We start from the raw sequence: 20,155 nt of genomic DNA, 5'->3' as shown, positions 1-20,155 counted from the left end.
ACCAAAATTACACTCTGGCTCTCATGTTTTTTTTCTCATTAACAAATAAATAAATATTAAAAATTAAGAGGGCACTATAGACAATCCATCTCAGAATATTTTCTTTGAGGTAAGATAAACCAAAAATGCTCTGGAAATATACTCAAGGAGGACATAGCTGAAAGTTTGTCTTAAAAACAGTGTCTTCAAGGGCCCGGCTTAAGGATCCCAGTTCAAGCCCGGGGCACCCCATCTGCAAGTCGCCTCACAAGCGGTGAAGCAAGTCTGCAGATGTCTCTCTCTCCCTCTCTCTGTCTTCCCTTCCTCTCCCCATTTCTCTCTGTCCTATCTGACAACAGCATCAACAAAAACAATAATAACTACAACAATAAAACAAGGGCAACAAAAGTGAATAAACAAATATTTTTAAAAATAAAAGAAATAGTATCTTCTTAAGTAAAAGTTAAAGTATATTGTCCTTTGTATAATTGTTTTTCTTTTTCTACTCAGGGGAAGCAGACTTTTTTTTTTTTGCTTCCAGGGTTATTGCTGAGGCTCAGTGCCTGCACTACAAATCCACTACTCCTGGAGGCTATTTTTCCCCTTTTGTTGCCCTCCTTGCTTATTGTTGTTGTTGTTGTTATTGCTGTTGTTGGATAGGACAGAGAGAAACTGAGAGAGGATGGGAAGACAGAGACAGGGAGAGAAAGATACACACCTGCAGACCTGCTTCACTGCCTGTGAAGCGACTCCCCAACCCACCGCACAGGTGGGGAGCCAGGGGCTCCAACCCAGATCCTGATACCGCTCCTTACACTTTGGGCCATGTGTGCTTAACCCACTACACTACAGTCCAGCCCCTAGCCCTGCCCTTTCATGTGACTTCTCAGCAAACTTAACAACATTCCAGTGTATGTTATTAGTTGATGCGAACTTCACCCTGGCTCATTTTCCTGAGCGTATTCCTTCCTTCTTTTCTTTATTTCTTTCTTTCTTTCTTCCTTCTTTATTTCTTCCTTCTTTCTTTCTTCTTCTTTCTTTCTTCCTTTTTTCTTTCTTCCTTCTTTCTTTTTTCCTTCCAGGGTTGTTGCTGGGGCTCGGTGCCTACACTATGAATCCACCATTGCTGGCAGACATTTTTTCCATTTTATTGGATAGGACAGAGAGAAATTGAGAGAGGAGGGGAAGATAGAGAGAAAGACACTTGGCAGACCTGCTTCACCACTTGTGAAGCATCGTTCCCCCCCCCACCCCCCACAGGTGGGGAGCCAGGGTGTCCAACAGGGATTCTTACCGGAGTCCTTGTGCTTCTTACTAAGCACACTTAACCAAGAGCACCCCCCAACCCTGCAGCGTCATTTCTTTCAATACATTTGTAAATGTGCCTCAGATACTTTCATGGAATAGAGCAGAGTAATAATTAATTAATTAATTGCCCATTTCCTGAAGGTTAAGTAACCTTTTTGCTTTGACCTTTAAATAGTCACGTTTCCCCCTAGGGACTCAATGGCAACAATGAAGATTCTTGAAGGTGTTTTCTCCCTTTAGGACACTCTTAAGGGAGTGGAGAACTGGTATTTTTTTCAAAATGCCACAACTGGGGGCTTGGTGGAACACACACGTACATGTCCCAGGTCTCCCCACCCCCCATCTGCAGGGAGGAATCTTCACAAGCAGTGGAGCACTGCTGCAGGTTATCTCTCTTTCTCTGTGTCTCTCTCCCTCTCTTTCTCTCACTGTCAAAACAGGAAAAAAAATGGGAAGGAAATGGGACTGAGGAGAGAGCACAGTGGTTATGAAAATGACTTTCAGGCCAGAGGCTCTGAGCTCCCAGGTTCAAGGCCCAAGCACCACCATAAGCCAAATCTAAGCAGTGGAGAGAGAGAGAGAGAGAGAGAGAGAGAGAGAGAGAGAGAGAGAGAGAGAGAGACTAAGAAAGGAAGGTGAGAAGGACGAAGAGAAAGAAAATGGCCACTCAGAGTTGTGCAGGTACCAAGCCCCAGCAATAATCCTGGGCGTGGGAAGCCATAACCATCCATAACTGACTAGTTTTCTTCTTAGAGCCCATACAAAACCACCTCCTTGCCCTCTGTCTGGAAAGCAGCACAGAAGTCAGCCTTGCTGAGTCTTCCTGGGCTTGCCTGAAGCCTTCTCCATGGCCTCCTAGATGGAGAACTCAACCAGGGAGGAGGCTTTAGGTTGCTACCCTGCCAGTGAGGGTGAGGCTGTCCATGCAGTTTCTTTGAAAGGGCTCCTGAGCTGCCTCTGGTGCCTTGCTATCAGCTTGGAAGCAAGGACAGACCCTTGTTGTCTGAAGTCAAGATTATGTCTAAGGTCATTAGTGTCCACCAGTGAATTCTTTCCCTTTCCTTACTAACTCACAAAGAAAAGCAGATGCACAACTCCCAGGATAGTTAGCACAAGAGTTTCTAGACACACACACAGACACACACACACACACACACAGACACTTTGTGAGGCCCTGATTGTACCCTGCTATGCTTCATTATAAATGAAGTCCCCTTCCCCAATAAAATTATACTAATCACGTTAAGTCATAGTCTGTCCTCGTTATCACTGGGGCTGGAATATGTGGCAAGTACAGAGATGGTGAGTCAAGATGTCTAAAAATACCTCCACTTTGCTATGAGAGTGGCAGGGGTGCTACACTTACAAATGTCACAGGATTGCTTTGCAAGACAGCATGAAGGTGCCCCTAATGACATAATGTCTGGGAACTCCAAGAAGGGGAGAAAGCAGCAGAGTTTCCAGTTCCCCAATAAAACACTACCCTTAAAAGTGCATAGTCTGTAGAGACATGACCAAATTTTCAAATATGATGCAACAGGGGGGCATGCAACATAGCCCCTAGAGTTCCTGACTGGTTCACTTACCAAACCTGCATTGTAATCAGGTGTCTATCAGAGGGCTTTTATGCACATTTTAAAACCTGGTACAAAGGGCTGGATAGTGGTTCACCCAGCAGAGTACACACATTATTACCAGGTGTGAAGACCTGGGTTAGAATCCTTAGGAGTCGGGCAGTAGTACAGCAGGTTAAGCACATGTGGTGCAAAGCACAAGGACTGTTGTAAGGATCATGGTTTGAGCCCCCAGCTCCCCACCTGCAGGGGAGTCGCTTCACAGGTGGTGAAGCAGGTCTGCAGGGGTCTATCTTTCTCTCTCCTCTCTGTCTTCCCCTCCTCTCTCCATTTCTCTCTGTCCTATCCAACAACAATGACATCAATAACAACAACAATAACTACAACAATAAAAAAGGCAACAAAATGGAATAAATAAACAAATACTAAAAAAAAAAAAAAAGAATCCTCGTTCCCTACTTACAGAAGGAAACTTTGAAAGTGGTGGAACAATGTTGCAGATGTCTTTCAATGAAGGAGTCATGCAGACAGCAAGCCCTATTGTTAAACCTAATAAAAATAATTAATAATAATACTCAGTACATGGGGTTAGACAGTGGCACACCTGGTTAAATACACACACTACAGTGCACAAGGAACTGGGTTCAAACCCCTGGTCCCCACCTGCAGGAGAAAAAGTAGAAGTAAAACTGCAGGTGTCTCTCTGTCTCTCTCCCTCTCTATCTCCTCTCAGTTTTTCTCTGTCTCTATCCAATAATAAATAAATAAAAATTTAAAAATGTACTCAGTACATTAAAATCCCTTAGTAGAAATCCAGTTATTATTATCATCGTCGTTATCATTGTTGTTCTCATGGAACATGGAAATTCTTTTGAGTCATTATGCTTGGAAATGAAAAAAAGAAGCATAGTTTTTGCATGGAAGACCTTATCCTCATCTCTTCATACTTAAAGACGAGCACTGACAGTAGACAATTTGCCCCCCACCCCCGCCCCAGCCCACTGAGAGGATTCATACTGGAAAGAGAGGATTATCTAGAACTCAAGCTGGGAGTCCACTGATCTAGTCACCTATAGCTCTGCAGTTCACTTTCCTGCATCCCCAAATATGTGCCCCTTTGCTTCAACAACCAGGCCCAAGTCCAGAGATGAAGACCTCCAAAGGACACAAAGGAAAATCTCAGAGGTTGACAACCCCCTGCCCTGACCACCACACACGCACACACAGACACACACACACACACACACACACACACACACACGAGACTGTAAACACAGCAGAACCATTTATTTTCAGTTCCTTGATGGCAAGAATAGAAAAACCCAGCAAATCAGATGTATAAGGAAGTATCTTCTAGGATTGGGGGTGGGGGCGGTGTTCAAAGCACAATACTCACCTCCAGTGGGCCAGCTTTCCATTCCACAGCGCTTTCAACCGTGAAGAGCATGCCACATAACAGTTTGTAGCAGAAAAATAAATGGGTGGCAAGAATCTTCTTTCTATGTAACATAACCCACCCCATCGCTACTCCTCTAACTCCTCCTAAATTTCTCCAACACTGTAGGAAACCTAGTCAATGCTTTCACAACCCTCACTATATAGACCCAACACATCTTAAAGCACAAAGCAAGGTGCACACACGTGCACACATACACACACACACACACACACATACAAATCATCATCATCATCATCTAAAAAATAGACAACAGACCCATGTTCAATGATCCATGCATCTACTCTTAGGGAAATGGACACAAGACTTTCTCTTCCCTTCTCCACAAAAACTAGTGAGGCTATTCCCAATTATCTTGGCATTTACTGAGACTGCAAGTTACAGGCAGCTCAACAGCTTCTAAGATTCAGATCACAAAGTGAATGTGGGATGAAGAGCTTTGTGCTTTTTTTAAGAACTTGCTTTAACTTCTGCTCCAGCAACTCTAACACACACACACACACACACACGTTGCTAGAACAGGGTCTGGTGAGCTAGTCCTATTTAACAGGAAGGAATGAACTCTGTGTGGCCTGGAGAAAAGGATAAAAATAATGATGTGGGTACACTTGTGCTCTTTGAGGGGTTATTTGGGTAGTGCAATTTATTTGTGTTGTCCACCAACTTCACCCCATCCCTAGAGGTCGAGAGCCACACATGAGGCCTGTACTTCCAGTTAACACAAGAATACAAACTGGTGTCCAATTCAGTCCAGTCAGTGGCAAAAGAAGCATCACTTTCAAGATGCTTTATTTTTATTATTAACGATGGTTTTTGAAAAATCACATCAAAACAGTTTTTTTTTATTCCCCTGGGTTGGGTGGAGTTGGGGGGTTGTCTATCTTTCTTTACAGACTCTGTTTGGATCTAAGGGCAGTTAATAGTAGCCTGTCCTGATTGGTCAACATCTGTTTCTTTATGGGAACCTTACTTGCCAAGTATCTGGACAGCAATACCCATTGGTATTCATGGGAAGTACTTGCTGAACAATAATGACAATAATTGCCGCTGATTCTTGTGTTTACAACACTGCCAAAGTATCATTAGGGCCTTATTTATAGATAATAATGCTTATTAATCACAAGTATTTGAATTTTGGAATGTATTAGATTAATATTCTTTTGTACCTCCGTTCTGTACTAATGCTGTGAAAGACATTCACTGAATGCAACTCATTGGGAAGGCTTATTTTGAGCTACGAAATAATGTGTGTAATTTGCAGGTGAAAGATAAAGAAATTACACAGCTACCTCTCAACAACCTTCACTGTGATCAGCGGCCAACATGGAGAATTGGGCCCTAACTCTAGAGTGAGAAAGGAAAGAAGGCAAAATTGATTCTCCTATGGGAATTACTTCCAAAAGAAATAAATAAATTCTTAAGACTAGAGAACTTTCTAATAATAAATCTACTATTTTGTTTTGCCATAACAGTCCCATACTGACATCACTTTATTACAAGGGGTTTTGGGGGTGGGGGTGAGATATAATTAGTGATTCTGTAACAATTTCATATTGGATAGCACTTCTGGAGGCGGGGGGGGGGCAAGGAGGGAAATTATGTAGACTGGATAATAGTAGTAACCAGCAAAAGTACAATCTCACACCTAAATGCCCAGTTGTTTAATATCCTTCATTCATTTGCTCTTGAATAGTACAGTTAATGCCTGTGCAAGCAAAGATTAAAGCCATTAAATATATCTCTATTTCATGTACATCTACAAATAGGAATCATGCCAGATTTTGAAAGATTATCAGATCTCTTAGAAAAGAATATAGTTTCTGTTCGTGCAATAAAATGGCTTCACAAATAAATATAAATCACCATGCACCCATAGTTTTCACCTGATTATTCTCCCCTGAAATTACAGCAAGTATGAATCAGCAACGGTTTCTTTTTAAATAAGCATACGTTTTTATTTGTTCTTGCTCATGTTTTATGTGTTAGGACAACATTTCAGCTTGTTTAATCAGATGAATGCAAAATGTAGTGACATCATTCTCCAGAAATTTTTTCAAGGAGAAAGCAAAGCTTATTAATATAGATTCTAGGTGCTATTTTTAAGATGATATTTGAAGCTGATTTCTTTTTTTTTAACATTGCCCGTAATTAACGTTTACTGTCATTTTTCAGACTCAACCTAAATCAAGCTCAATTTCACCCTATACTACCAACGATTTCTTTAAAAGGTAATCTCTATAGGTCTAATTACCACCTACAATACATCATATTGTCCTCTCTAGCTTTCTTGATTTTTTCCCCCTTACAGAAAGCAAAAGGATAGTTGCTTTCCATCAACAGATTACACTGAGAAAAATTTCCTTTCCTAGAAGATTCTAAAAATGGCCTCAGAAAAATGTTTTTAAGTCAGAGGATCCAAGGAAGAAGCTAAAAGCCTAATTCTTAAGGTGGATAACATTGACATGTTAATCCATTTAGTAAACATAATAACTTTAGTGATCCTAGTTGGGCTACTCAACAGTATTTTAAAGTGTCATGTAATATGTGAGTATCTTGGCTCACAGGACTAAGCAGAGAGATGGACAATTACCTAATAACTTTAATCAGTGGACTCAGCCAAGCCTAACAAGTCAGGCCCCTCAACTCTCTTTAGTTAAGTCTGGTAAGTGTCTCACCTCAGGTGGAGGATCATTAAGGTGTGTGTGGCATTCATCTCTCATAACATTAATAAAATACAGAATTAAGCACTATCTTATGGAATCAGTCAGTATCTTACAAATCCAATCACTGTAGAAACTCTAAAAGTATTCAAGTTTCAAATTTCACTCCCCCCACCCTTTCCTTAATAGCTAGAGGGGAGAGTGAATAGGAATGCTCGAATTCTCCAAATAATTAATTCAATTCTGTGATTTATTTTGCTTTTGTTAGACATCGCCTGGTTCTCTCTTTAAAAGATGCTTGTAGTTGGATAAGGAAAGAAAAATAAATGTTTTTGAGAGAGCACTGATAGAACTCACCTCAATGTGTATCATTGATAATGTCTAAACATTGAGGCCTGAAATCGCACAGGGGTATTTTGCTGAACCATACTCAATTAGCTAGACCCAATTGCTGGGGTGTGTGTGTGGGGGGGGGGGGGGGTGTTAGAGGAGAGGAGAGGAAGGAGGATAATGGGGAGTATATGAAGTGGGGTTTAAATTTTGATGGCATTGAAAAGACAATTTATTGTTGAAAATAGTTTGACAGACTCACTTGCACTCCACGGGCATCTTAGCAGCTTTCTAGAACCCAGTTGGATAGGAAACTTGAGATCCGTCAACATTTTATAGTTGCCCTGATTTAATAAGCATTTTTCCTTCTTTTCTTTAACTGCCAAAATTTTTAATGAAATTGAATCTTGGATGCCTACATTCTGGAGAGTTTTATTTGCTATAGTATAGTTCTGTCTGCTTTTAGGCCACAGAATGCCAAAGCATTTATTCTTACAAATCTTTCTAGATGTATAACTTGAGCCTACTGAAACAGTCCTTTACCCACTTGATTAATTAAATCAACAGAGAAAGATTATTTTACATTTTGAGAGTGAATGACTCTTCATCCAAATTTCTGAATGAAAAATGTGCATTTTTTTAAAATCATTATGTAAGGCTATACCACTCCAGCCATCAAATAGAAAATTTTGCAAAATCAAAGACTCACTTATTTTCACATATAAATCCCATCTACAGTAAAATGTTTTTACCTCTTTCCAAGTTACAGTCTTAAAAAAAAAAATACACATCATTTTAACGTCAAACTTTTTTTAATTCAAACTATTCTAGAATAAAAAACAAACCTTAAAAAAGAAATTGACCTAAGCTGATTATTTTTACAAGTTCCTCACTGCTATTTAGACACTACTGATAATCACCAGCCTTTGAATTATTTTCTGAAATAAGTAAACAATAAATTACATATGTGAATAAATGTGACCACATTCATCATATATGTTTTCAGTAAAGAAACATACAGTTACATAAACATAGGAGAGCCAACAAAATGTTTTATTACAATATTAGTGAAAATGACTTTTATTATATAAAAGAGCTCCTTCTATCAACGGAAAGTTCAAAACTTATCATTTTAATTCCTTTCTCTCTTTTTTTTCTTAAATCCTTTCTCAATAAGGACAAATTGCTTTTAAAAATTATAAATATATATACAGACACATATACATAAGCATGACATTCAGGTATAAAATTTCTTCACATTTTCTCAGCATAAATGAACATTTAGATTATTGCCCGTGTATTCACTTCACTTCAAATATAATTATTATCTTAACAAATAAATCTTTTGAAAATGCAAAGATTCAAAAATACTATATCACAAAAGGGAGGGGGAACCAAAAGCAACATGTCGTCCTATATTAAAGAAATCATTCCAAGGATAAATATATGCTTCAAACTTTCTTTCACATTTTGAAATTATCATTAAATTACTGAAACTTTTAATGATTCAAGGACCTATTAAATTATACTACTTTTTAAGATTTTTAAATAGAATGGGAAATAAAACTAAGAATTTTTTTTTCATTATGTCTGGAATTTAAATTTTGATCAGAGACAACAGTTTTTAATTTGCCAGGGACTAAAGCCAAGAAAAATTTGATTTCAGATAGAATGTTTGTGTTTTACACATATAAAGTATGCTCTTACACATTAAAGTATGATGTCCTTTACATTTTATATGGGGCACATTATTTAAGTTCATATTAATTGAGATGGGGTATGCTTAAAAGAACAGTTGATTAATTGATTTCTGTGACATCATCTACACTTAGCACAATTTAGATTTCAAACGAAACTTTTTTTCCAGTGGAAATAAAATTCACCCCCTCATTACTCTTATTTTAAAGCTGTTATAGATTGTATTGTTAATGAGGTAGTTTGGTATATTACACATGGGCATGTTATATGCAAATATATTCAGTTGGGGTATGTATATATTTTGTTATGTTATGTACATAAACATCTACCCTTGTGCATATGTATATTTACATCATGTATAAATATGTGTATATTACCAAACTGTACAACCCTGAAGAAGGAGGAGCTTCTAAAGACTTTCATACAATATTTTGGTTAACTGAGTTTTATATTCTATGAAAGTTATTGTTTTTTTTTAAGTCTCAAAAATGAGTGTTTGTAAACCCAGCTTAGTGAGTCACGATTTTTCCAAAAAGTAAGTTTTATATTCTTATGTCAACATATGCTTTAAATAAATTAAAACAATGCATTTCTCTTCAACTTCTCCCTTCTCTTAGTAAGGCCTATGGGCAAATCTCTTGATAAATCATTCAAAGAAAATCTAAACTTTGATGCCAAAAAAACAAAAGCTTATCTATTGGGGCATTAATCTTTTACCATTAGCATTTTTTATTAAAATCTACCTGTCCTTCTGTTCAGAAAAAGAGTGACAGAAGTCGTATCAAAAGACTTTTGGTAAGGATCTCTTGAGGTGAGTGCGTTATTTAACTCAGAGAACCTTTCTTCAGGGCAGGAGTTCTTACAAAGAATTATGGCGAACACTCAAACTATCTGATATTAATAAACACAGTAAACCAAAAACATGTTCTGCTGTTGCTTGCAACAATGTTCAATCACTACAAGAATCACCTAGTACAGAAAGAGGAAACTGAAAGTACTTAAAAGTTTCTTTCTAGAATCTTTTGAATTTCACATTATCAAAAAAAAAAAGTTTGTTCGATTAGGTTTACCTTTTCAGAGAGCTATGATTGGGTGAGAATTTTCTGAATGTTCTCTGCCCTGTTTACACACACACACACACACACACACACACACACACACACACACTTGAGTGCTGAATAAGTTGTATGGGATAGGTTAGTGTTTTAAAAAGGAAGACTAGAATCTTGTCCAAGTTTCTCTTGGTAATCTGCTTTTTTCTCTTGGGATGAGTGACAGCTGACAGTTCTGCTTTGTATGACAATGTGGAAAAATCTCAGATTGGTGGGAGAGAGGGAGGGAGGGAAGGAAGGTCATTATTTCTTAGCTGAAAAGGTGGATGTTTTCACTGCCCCTCCACCCTAGATTTCCTACCTCCTGGTATTAGTAAATTGTAAGAGATACAGGAGACCATGGCACATAATAGGGCCAGCACTGGTCAGCTAAAGAGAGCAGCCCAAAAGTGACTTTCAGCCGTATTCTTTCTTTTTCTTTCTCCTCTCTCTCTCTTCTCAATGGCTGAAACTCAGCTTTTGCTCTGGGACACTGTCCCTTTCAGCGGGACCACAAAGAGCCGCTCTAGGGGAGTCAGAGGGGACAGAGATAGATGGGCAAGATACTCGTAGGCCTGATCCAAGGGGGGCTCAGGAGCACGAATTTGAGGGCGGGGGCGTGTGCAGACTCAGCTCTGCAGGCTGCAGAGGCTCCCCCCGCACCCGCGTCTGCAGCGCCGCCTCTCGCCCTGCCCTCCACGCACTAGCCCCCGAGCGCCGCCCGGCCCCTAGCGCACTCGCACCCGCTCGCACCCGCCCCCTGCGCTCCTGGTGCCCGCGTTCCGCTGCACCTCGCAGGCGGGCGCTGCTTCCCGGATCTCCCACACAGAGACTGTATATCCCTCGGAGCCCTGCAGCCCAGCAGCCCTGGACGAGGGTGAGCACCAGACGTGCTCGCCAACCCCCAGACTGCCGGGCAACCACCGGAGAAGGGGCGGGCTGGGAGGGCGTCGTGGAGGCGGCGGCTACGTGCCCTTGCTCCTTCTCTGCAGCCGCCGGGAGCGCGCGTCTGCTCAAAATCCCGGGCGCGCGTAGACGTGGGGACGCGGAGAAACCACCCCGGCCCCGCACGACGGCGGCAGACTCCCGCCTTGCTAGCTCTGGCCTGCAGGGGGCGCCAGCGCGCTCGGTCCCCCGGATTAGCCTCCAGCCTCTGAACTGGAGCAGGGTCCTGGCAGACTCGCTGGCGGCAGCGGGAGACCCGCCGGGACCCCACGGAGGCTGGAGGCAGGGAACTGGGTTTGCACAACTGTCACTACCCTTGTCGCAGCCCAGCTGGAGCGGCTGGAGGAGGCCTAGCGGGCAAGGGCCTCACGCCTCAGCCCCCCTCGGCCATAGCTGGACGTGAACCTTAGCACCCCAGGGTGGAGGGTAGGGATGGGGGGCGGGCGTTGCAGTGCGCTCAGCTGGGCGTAAAGCCTCGGAAAGTTTGCTGCTATTCAAGGACTCAACCCTTGCTGCGTAGCAGAAGCCATTTATAGATGAGCTGCGCCCCGTCCTCGGCTTCCCCAGGCCCCTTCCCTGACCGCTGCCACCCCAGGGTGTCCAGAAATAACCCGCGGGCGCGTGCGGGCCCAAGACTAGGAGCCCCCATCCAGAGTCTGGTGAGGGGTGCCTGGGAATCTGCTGCTCTCTGGGTCCCGGCTGTGGGGGGCTCACCACCACCCCTCCTTGAGCTACGCTGAAGGAGGAAAGTGGGACCCACAAGGAGGGCTAGATCCTTTCAAAGTCTCCCAAAATATTCCGGGAGATAACAAGGGGGAGGGGGAAGGAACCCCAGGACTGAAAGAGCCTTTAAAGTCGATCAGACTTTGTGGAACCTCGAACTTTCGGGGTGATCACCCCAGGAATTCAACTGAGCTTTGGGATGGTGCCGGCCCCCTGCCTAATTTGGCCAGAAGTGTGAGAGGTATTTGGGGGTCTTGGTTTCTATCCCGCAACACAGAGGAGTTAAAGCGTCCTATCTTCGCGATCCAATTTTATTAGGATTTACTCTCATTTGTGCTCGGCTTCTCTGGGGAAATAATACTTTGATTAATGTAATCCTGACTGGGGATCCGCCACATGGCCCCTCGCCTCTCTCCCGAGAGAAATGGCCTGTTTGACAAACAATAACAGAGCAGCAACTCTTGCAATCTGCCTACACCTGGGAGGGGGGGGGGGTGGCTGGGACGCGGGTGACACTCCTCGGCCTTCCGCTGAGCACCACGGCGAGAGGAGGGGCGCGGGCTCAGTAGAGGACAAACTTGGCCGAGGTCCGCGTGCGTGGCTGGGGCTCCGGAGGAGGGGGCCGGGGAGGGGTGCGCGGCGCCTGCCCTCGGAGAGCCGGGAGCGTCAGATTCTTTGTCCCCCGGCACAGGCCGCCGCGGCGGGGATTTGCGCGCTCCCAGCAGGCAGCCCCTAAGCAGAGAGAGTCCGCAGCGCCCACCTCCGACCCCCAAAGCACTTAGAGAGCATATCTCAGGGTGCAACTGGGCGTCGGCCTGCGGTTGCCAAAACCTCGGCGGGCCACCTAGAACATGGGACCCAATGCAGCAGATCATCTGCACCAGCCACGGGTTCACCCATGCGTCATCCAGGCATCCATCCATGCACCCATCCATGCACGCACGCACCAGTGCTCCCATCCATGCACGCTCACATGCATGCAGTCCAGGTCCGCACACGCGGGGACAGAGCGCCGCACCTCGCCCTAGCCAGGGACTGGGAACCGACGCCCATTTCACCCCTCCACCACCTCCCACGCAATCCCGACCCTTCTCCCTGGAAGAAGGGGGAACAGCTCAATTACGGAGAGCGCAGACCCAAACTCCGAGGCTCCTGCCGCGGCTGCTCCGATCGTCGTCCCGCGACTCCCAGTCCCCACCCCCACCCCAGCCGTCCCCAGTTCGTGGAGGGCGGGGACGTGGCGGTGCGTCGGGTCCCGCCAAGCTCCGGCAGAACAAAGCCCCCCGCGAGCCGCGGCCGAAAGAAGCCAGCGACAAAAGCGAGCGGGCGGCGCGGGGCTCAGGACTGTGCTCTCCCTGCCGGCTGCCGGAGCCTAGAGACCCTGCGCCGCCTGCACCCAGCTCCAGGGCCAGGTCCTCGCGTCCCACTCCGGGCGCCCAGTGACCTGCTAAGGTGACTCGGCTTTTACCTCGTCGCAGACCTACAACCCGACTTCCCTCTCCCTGTCCCCCTCTGTCTCCTTATCCATGCTGCATTTTCCCCCTTCCACTTGACCATTCTGCTCTTTTTCCCTGCTTTATTTATTTATTTATTTATTTTGGAACCTCGTTCCATTTCTGTGTCTGAGAAAAAGCAATGGTTAATTCGACTTCTGAAAGCCGCTCTGAATGTTCACATAACAGCCTCTAAGACCTCAAAGGGCAGACAGTGCTCAGGGATTTTAAAGGGGGCGGAGGGGGGGGGAGCTAGTGGTAAGATCCTCTTAATTTTATTATGCAAAGTGCGCTTGCAATGGAATAAAACGCAGTCAGAAAACACGGAATTTGGTCCTCGGACCCCAAAAGTCGCCGCCTCTTCGGCAGAAGCGACTCTTCAGAACCACAAATCACAGGAGGGAGGGGCAAGAAGGAGGACCCTGCCGCCGCGGATGGGAGACCCCGACTGTTGGTGTCCCCTAAGCAAACCTTCCTAGGGTCTGTTCCAATCTGACTCGCTCGCCCAGAATAGGAACCGCTCGCCAGCTCCCCTGGCCAGGAGTTTGTAGTGTTTTCCAACTTAGGATCCCTCAATAGTCAGTGTTTCTCCAAATAGTGTTTTGTCTGTATCTGTGAATTAAAAAATAAAAATAAAGGGAACACGACCTTGTGGACAAGGCATATCTGGTCTGGAGAGCTTCTGCACCTTAATGTTACAGTAAATGAAGACTGTACTTCAATCGAGCACCACTGTAAGCATCCCTCCTTGAGTCTTCTAGAAAAACCCCGGATCTCTATAGAAAATCTGGAAGGAAGACTGGGGCGTTAAAAGCGATGGCAAGCACCTGACTTCTAAGTTGAGACCAACAACCAAGGTGTTGAAGCTACATCGAGCAAGGTCACTGAGGGGAACTACCTGAGACTGCACAGAGATACTTCATTGCTGGTATTATATGGCTGGAGACCATAGGCTATTTGAAGTATCCTGTGCCCGTGGGTAGTGGTACTGGATTTCAGAAGAGAACAATTATCACCACACATTCCTGCAGTGCCATCTAAATATGAGGGGTCCTGGCTGGGCTCAGGGAGGGAGGAAAGAGGTCAGTGGCTTCAACAATTCTAGAAGAAGTATAAACACCACCTAAGGGCTAGATTAAAAAAAAAGCAGACTTCAGCCTGATCCCTTGCAACGCAGCTCCTCTGACAATAGGTGAGCTCACATTTTTTAAAAAATTCTAATTAAAAAGTAAATAAAACAGACATTCTATGGTACAGGATGGCTTTCAGGGGCGCCGTGATAACTGCTGGCCATGGGGAGACTACCTGGTTCAGCCCCAAATGGAGACTTAAGAGCACAGGACAGGAAATTCCTGGGTAAAAAAAAGAAAAAGAAAAAGGAAAGTACACCAAGAATGAAGAGGTTCAATTCTGCTGGGACCAGGAGCTTAAAACTCTATGAACCTCATCTGGTGACGCTGAGTTACTATTTCTGGGGATTTCTTTTAATGAGGAGAGAGAGAGAGAGAGAGGGAGGGAGAGACTAAGCTGAACTTAGGTTATTTTTCTAACTAGAAAATTCCCACATTTGTTTTTTAAAAATCATGATCTTCATCCTGGCCATTCAACTATGCTCTCTTGTTACTGTTACTTGGCCCTGTGCATTTAAGTTTGGGTGGGGGGGTGGGGATGAGCAGAGTAGGCAAAGGATAGTCCATCACTGTGTCAGTCATGGCCTCCTGAGCGACCAGTGGCTTTCACTGTCAGACTTGTCAGGTGCACACATGCAGCAAACTCTTGGAAAGGGGTAGTTCAGGGAAGCATACACTCCGAGACCAACTTGGCGTGCCTTAGCTTTCACACTTTGCAATGGCTTGGTGTTGAAAACTCTCCTAGCAGCACCAGAAGCATAGCTTCTTACTTAGGCCAAAACATCAGGGTGTCTGAATGCACAATTGCTCCTTGCAACCCATCTCAGGAAAAAAAAAAAAAAAACTGAGTAGCTAAGTCAGTTACCAAAGTGATACAAAGGACTAGAGTGGAGGGTGGGGGGAGTTAGGGCGTTACTCTGAGTAAGCTTCATAAGACAACAAGGCCAAGAAATAATCTATGTACTACTAAGGGAACAAATAACTCCTTTCTACCCAAGAGCTAGGGCTGAGGAGTTCTTCCCTTTGTATATAGTACCCAGTGTGGACTGTGAGTTTGCCTGCTATTTCCTTTCTACTTGCGCAGGCCGATGTGCTTCTATACTGCTGTGCAGAGTGCCTTCTCCTTCAAAAATGGAAGAAAATGAGTCAATACTCACTTCTGCTTTACACATCTGACCCAGGTAATGCTCCTCATGCTCTCCATCGGCAAATACAAGTTCAAGATTCTCAGCCAGCAATAGCCTGTCTCTCTGCCCAGCACTTTGGATCCTAATTCTTAATTCACCCCCAGCTTGACTCTTTCCGTCTTCACAACACTGCAGAATCTGTAAAAGGTCTCTTCAACAGACCAGTTCTCGAGTTCTAAAATTAACTTGTTGCTTTGTCCCAAATTTGTGTTTTCTCTTGCTTTTGATAACATAGGATAATATACATCTTGAGAGGCAAGCCATTTTTCTTTGTTTTTTATATGACTACAAATTAATACAGGAGTGTACATAAACACCATTCCCACTACCAAAAGACTGTGTCTCATCCCTCCCCCACCCCCCACCTTCACCCCACCCCACCCCCATGAAGCCGATCATCTTTCTGTTTTTTTTTTTTAAGTATTTTTGGAGGACAAAAAAAAAAGGAAAGAGGAAAAAAAATCACAGATCTCATGAAAAAAAAGAGACCAAAAATGCTACAAATATATACAATCCTTGCTCCACTAGTGTTTTTTGTTGTTGTTGTTGTTTGTTTGTTCTGTGAACTACCATGCTAAATAGAAGTTTCCTCTCTCCTTAATAAATTTTAAATGCACTTATTGGCCCAAAGTAAGCTACAGCTTTGAGGCAACGGTACAGTTAATGTGGACCTGCTCCCAAAGGCTTTTGTCTGAAATGTCCAGTGAGCTGAAGAAAAAACAATGTTTTGGACTCAAATTACAGTTTCCTCAACCTTATACTTTTCTCTTTTTTTTATGAGCACTGATACCACACTACATCCTCTGCCTCCAAATACTAACACCCACAGGTGAAAATGATGACATTAAAATATTTTAGCATGTCTCTTTTGCTTGGATTATTCCCATCAGCTTTGGATCTCTCTTAGATGAAATCTAAGATTGAAATCCAAACCTTTCCTTTCAAAAGTTACTTCCAAAGCCAAATTTCTCAAGGCTAGAGCCTGGTTGGCTAGGAGGGGAGTTAGAAAGACAAAAAAGGCTTCATTCCCTCCTCTTTCTGGGCTGGGGGTGGGGGTGGGTGGGTGAAGATTTCCTGAAAAGTGTCCCTTCCAAAACACAGGATCTGTAATACATTCACAGGTGTGCCCAGCTATTGAACCACAAAAGTCAGCTTCTCACTTCCAGCCACCTCCCTTCTGTCATTATGCACTATAAACCTTTTTGGGAAAACTGTTCGTAACTAACTGACTCATTCTTCAGACCTGGTCAGGATTTTGCCCGGCACTGTTTCAGGAAGTTTCCCACCTATCTTTTCGCAACCTTTGCTTCAATCCAATTGTCATCTTCACTTGCAAGTGTCAGAAATTTTTCAGAGGAATGGGGGGGGGGGCACCGAGGACTGTGTGTTCTAGCCCAAGTTTTATTTTTTAACTGTGTTTAAGTAATACTGTGTCAAGAAGTTTCAAGCCCAAAGGTGCTTCCTAACTGACAGCAATTTTGTAGTTCTCTTTCTCTTGTTAACCTTTCCAGGACAACTCAAAATGTTTCAGCAACTATGAGCTGGTAACAAAAGCTCAAGTAACTATTAGATGTATATAGACTAAAAGGAGATCTGGGATGCTTTGGTTAAGTGTGCAAAAGTTGGGGTTTTATTTAGTATTTGTCAGAGCATGGACTGGCGTGAAGAATATTCATGATTTAATAGATCAGACATTGGGCTGCATTTTGTTTCCTACCATTAAAAAAATAGTCTGAAAAGTAGCTTCTAAAAATCTAAGTCTTATTGTATCCTCTCACTAATTTTAATGTGCTTGCTTTTGCAATCAGTTCAGTCTTCCAGTCCTCTACAAACTTCACTAAGAGAAACAGATACATGCATTTTGAACTGTATTTCTTTCCAGGCCTTTTTGCAAACCTGAGTGGGTCAAAGATGAGGAGGATATTGTCCTCATATTTTAAAACTCTGTGTTATGCAATGAATCCACCCGCATTAGAAATATGCATAGAAGGGGTGGGCTTTGGTAAGTTGGGATAAGATTTGCTTTAGAAACAGCTACATTTTTTTTTTTGCTCAGTCCCTTCAAAGACGAGTCAGTGCGCCCCCTGCTGACAAGTCACTGGAGCTACTCCTGGGTACTTGCAAAGTTTATTTTGTTCAGTAAACCGTGTCATATAAAATTAACAACAACCAATAAAATTAGCTTATATGTTTCAACTGCTAAAGTCCAAAACAAAATACAACGAGTTTTAGTGGAACTAGATATCTCTAGTTTGGCTTCTTCTCTTTGGCTGAACCAAGGTCCTTTTATGTAAAGCCCAGTGCACAAACATATAGCTTAATGTGACTAGTGTTCTTCCTTTTATTTCTTTCTCTATGGCAACCAATATGCTCTGCTCAGAAATGTTCCCCATCAAGGAAACAAATGATCTTCAGGGAGCAGCTCTATATGGCATCTGGTCCAATGGAGCAGAGAGAGTTAACCCCAGTCAAAAGCAACGCTGCCAGGCACGTAAACAAGGAGTGGGAAACTGGCCATTCCTCCCCCGTCCATTGAAACCTCTTCCTCCCTCCTTACAAACCACTTCATTGATTTGGCATCCATAGTTTCCAAGAAACTACATGTTTTTAAATTGCAAGGTGCTCAGACTACCCAAGTAAAATAAAACACCAGCCATTGAATTCTGCCCCATAGTCACACAATCACCACTACCACCCTCTTCCCAAAATGCAGATTCCTTAGAAAACAAAACCAAGGAGCTTACAACATTCTCTTCAGGCCAGCCCCTGTCACTAGGTGAGGTGCTCATGCAGGCTTGGACCTGGCCTACCTCCTTGTCCAGTCACATTTCTGGAAGTAACAATATCCCCTAAGGATCTGAGCCCCCGGTTTTGATTAAACCCAGAGCCCATGGCAAGGTTGGGGGGGGTGAGGGAGAGAAAGGCTGGCTGTCAAAACTGGAAAGCAAAGTCAAATCTAGTTTATGATGTCAAACTCCAGCCTCTTGGGGAGGGGGGATAAAAAAGTGGAGGGTGTCCTGGTTATTGGCGGTGACTAAAAACCCTTTCAAATGGACTTTCACTTACCCAGGCAGGAGGCTCCAACCTCCCACCCGGGTTCCCCGCACACCACGCTTGCCATGGGGCCCCTGACTTCCTGCCTCTCGCCCACCGGTTTTCTTCTTCTCCCTTTGCCAGGCCCCCTCTCTCCCACACTCCATCCCCCCTTCTCAATGGGGTTCCCCTCCCCACCCCCACCCCAGACAAGTGCACACAGCTCACCACCAAAACACTAATTACACCACACACAAAAAAAAAAAGGAAAAAAAAGAAATGTTTATAATACTGCATTGCATGCCTCTCAATCTTTTCTTCCTTCAGACTCCCCTCCCCCATTCCAATCAACAATTAAAATCCTTAGCCCTCTAGTACACCTTCCCCCCACCCCTCAAAGTAAAGCATCTAGCAGCTAAGGTTTTTGGAGTCCATCCATCTTTTTATGTAAGATTTTAGCAGGGTTGCATGGGTTGCATTTGTCACTCCCACCCCACCACCTCCCCCCTCCCTTAATACACTTTTTCCCTCCTTCCTTCCTTCCTTCCTTCCTTTCTAGCAGTTGCTGGGTGAAGCCTCTCTTGTCTGGAGCCTTGAAATTAAGCTCTCGCTATCCTCCAAGAGCATAAACAACCCAGAAAAGAATGGGGGAGAGAAAGAGAAAGCAGAGAAAGAGAATTAAAAAAAAAAAACTTACCGAGCAAACTTCCAAGGCTAGGTTTAAAAATAAGAGATGTTTTTTATTGTTACTGTTTAAGGTGACTGGGGGTGAGGAAGGCATATTCTCAACTCCCCAGAACCGGCGTATCCACAGCACTCTCTTTACACTGACTCCACTAAGCCCAGCACTCTACTATTCTATTCTTTTCACCAAAATATATGAAAATGTATGCAAATGAAAATCAGCACTAACTGTTCTCCCCTTGTTATATACTTTGGTTTTTTTTCCCCCAGACAAAACAATCACACTCCCCAAAGGGAGGGGGACCGTGGAGGTGGGGGAGCTGGGGAGCTACTGAAAAACTAAGTACCAAGAAAGGGGGTGGGGGGGAACGAAGGGGGTCAGACCTAGGAAAAGACAAGCATTTCTACTACCCAGGAGAGCACAGCGCTTTGGGGGGGGCCTCCCCCCCACTAAAGCCCGCACACCCTCCTTGAAAAGAAAGAAAGTGGATCTCTGTTGAGAGGCGCGCTCACGTTTCAGGGGACCACCTGAGACTGCTTTTGAAAGCGCGCTCTGTGAAACCCATAGCAGTAATTTAGACAAAATCCTCACTGTATATTAATGAAAGGCGGCCCCGTGGCTCGGTTCCTGTGCTCCCATTCAGTGTAAACAAAACCACGAGACTCTCGGTTTTTTGAGCCGGATCCAAGCAAAATCGGCAGGAAAGGCAAACACGGGGGTGCTGGCACGGACTATCCAAACGTCTGCACCTGGAGATCCCAGATTGATTCAATGAAATCTGTGTTCTATCTTTGCGGGCTCTGCGTCTGGATACATAAATCTGAACGAAGGACCTGGGAGGACGCCGAGGGGGGAACAGTCCC

General features: G+C 44.0%; 1 long non-coding RNA gene across 1 annotated transcript in view; it reads right to left on the bottom strand.

The window, feature by feature from the left end:
* LOC132537511 (uncharacterized) overlaps window positions 1-19,433 on the bottom strand; it is a 47,867-nt gene extending 28,434 nt beyond the window's left edge. Inside the window, exon 1 of the long non-coding RNA XR_009548974.1 lies at window positions 19,305-19,433. This is a non-coding gene — a long non-coding RNA (uncharacterized LOC132537511). The remainder of the gene's footprint in view (window positions 1-19,304) is intronic.
* Window positions 19,434-20,155: the final 722 nt, after the last annotated feature.

The sequence above is a fragment of the Erinaceus europaeus genome, chromosome 3, assembly GCF_950295315.1.
Source record: "Erinaceus europaeus chromosome 3, mEriEur2.1, whole genome shotgun sequence".
NCBI classification, from domain to species: Eukaryota; Metazoa; Chordata; class Mammalia; order Eulipotyphla; family Erinaceidae; genus Erinaceus; species Erinaceus europaeus.
This window is presented reverse-complemented; position numbering and strand designations above follow the sequence as displayed.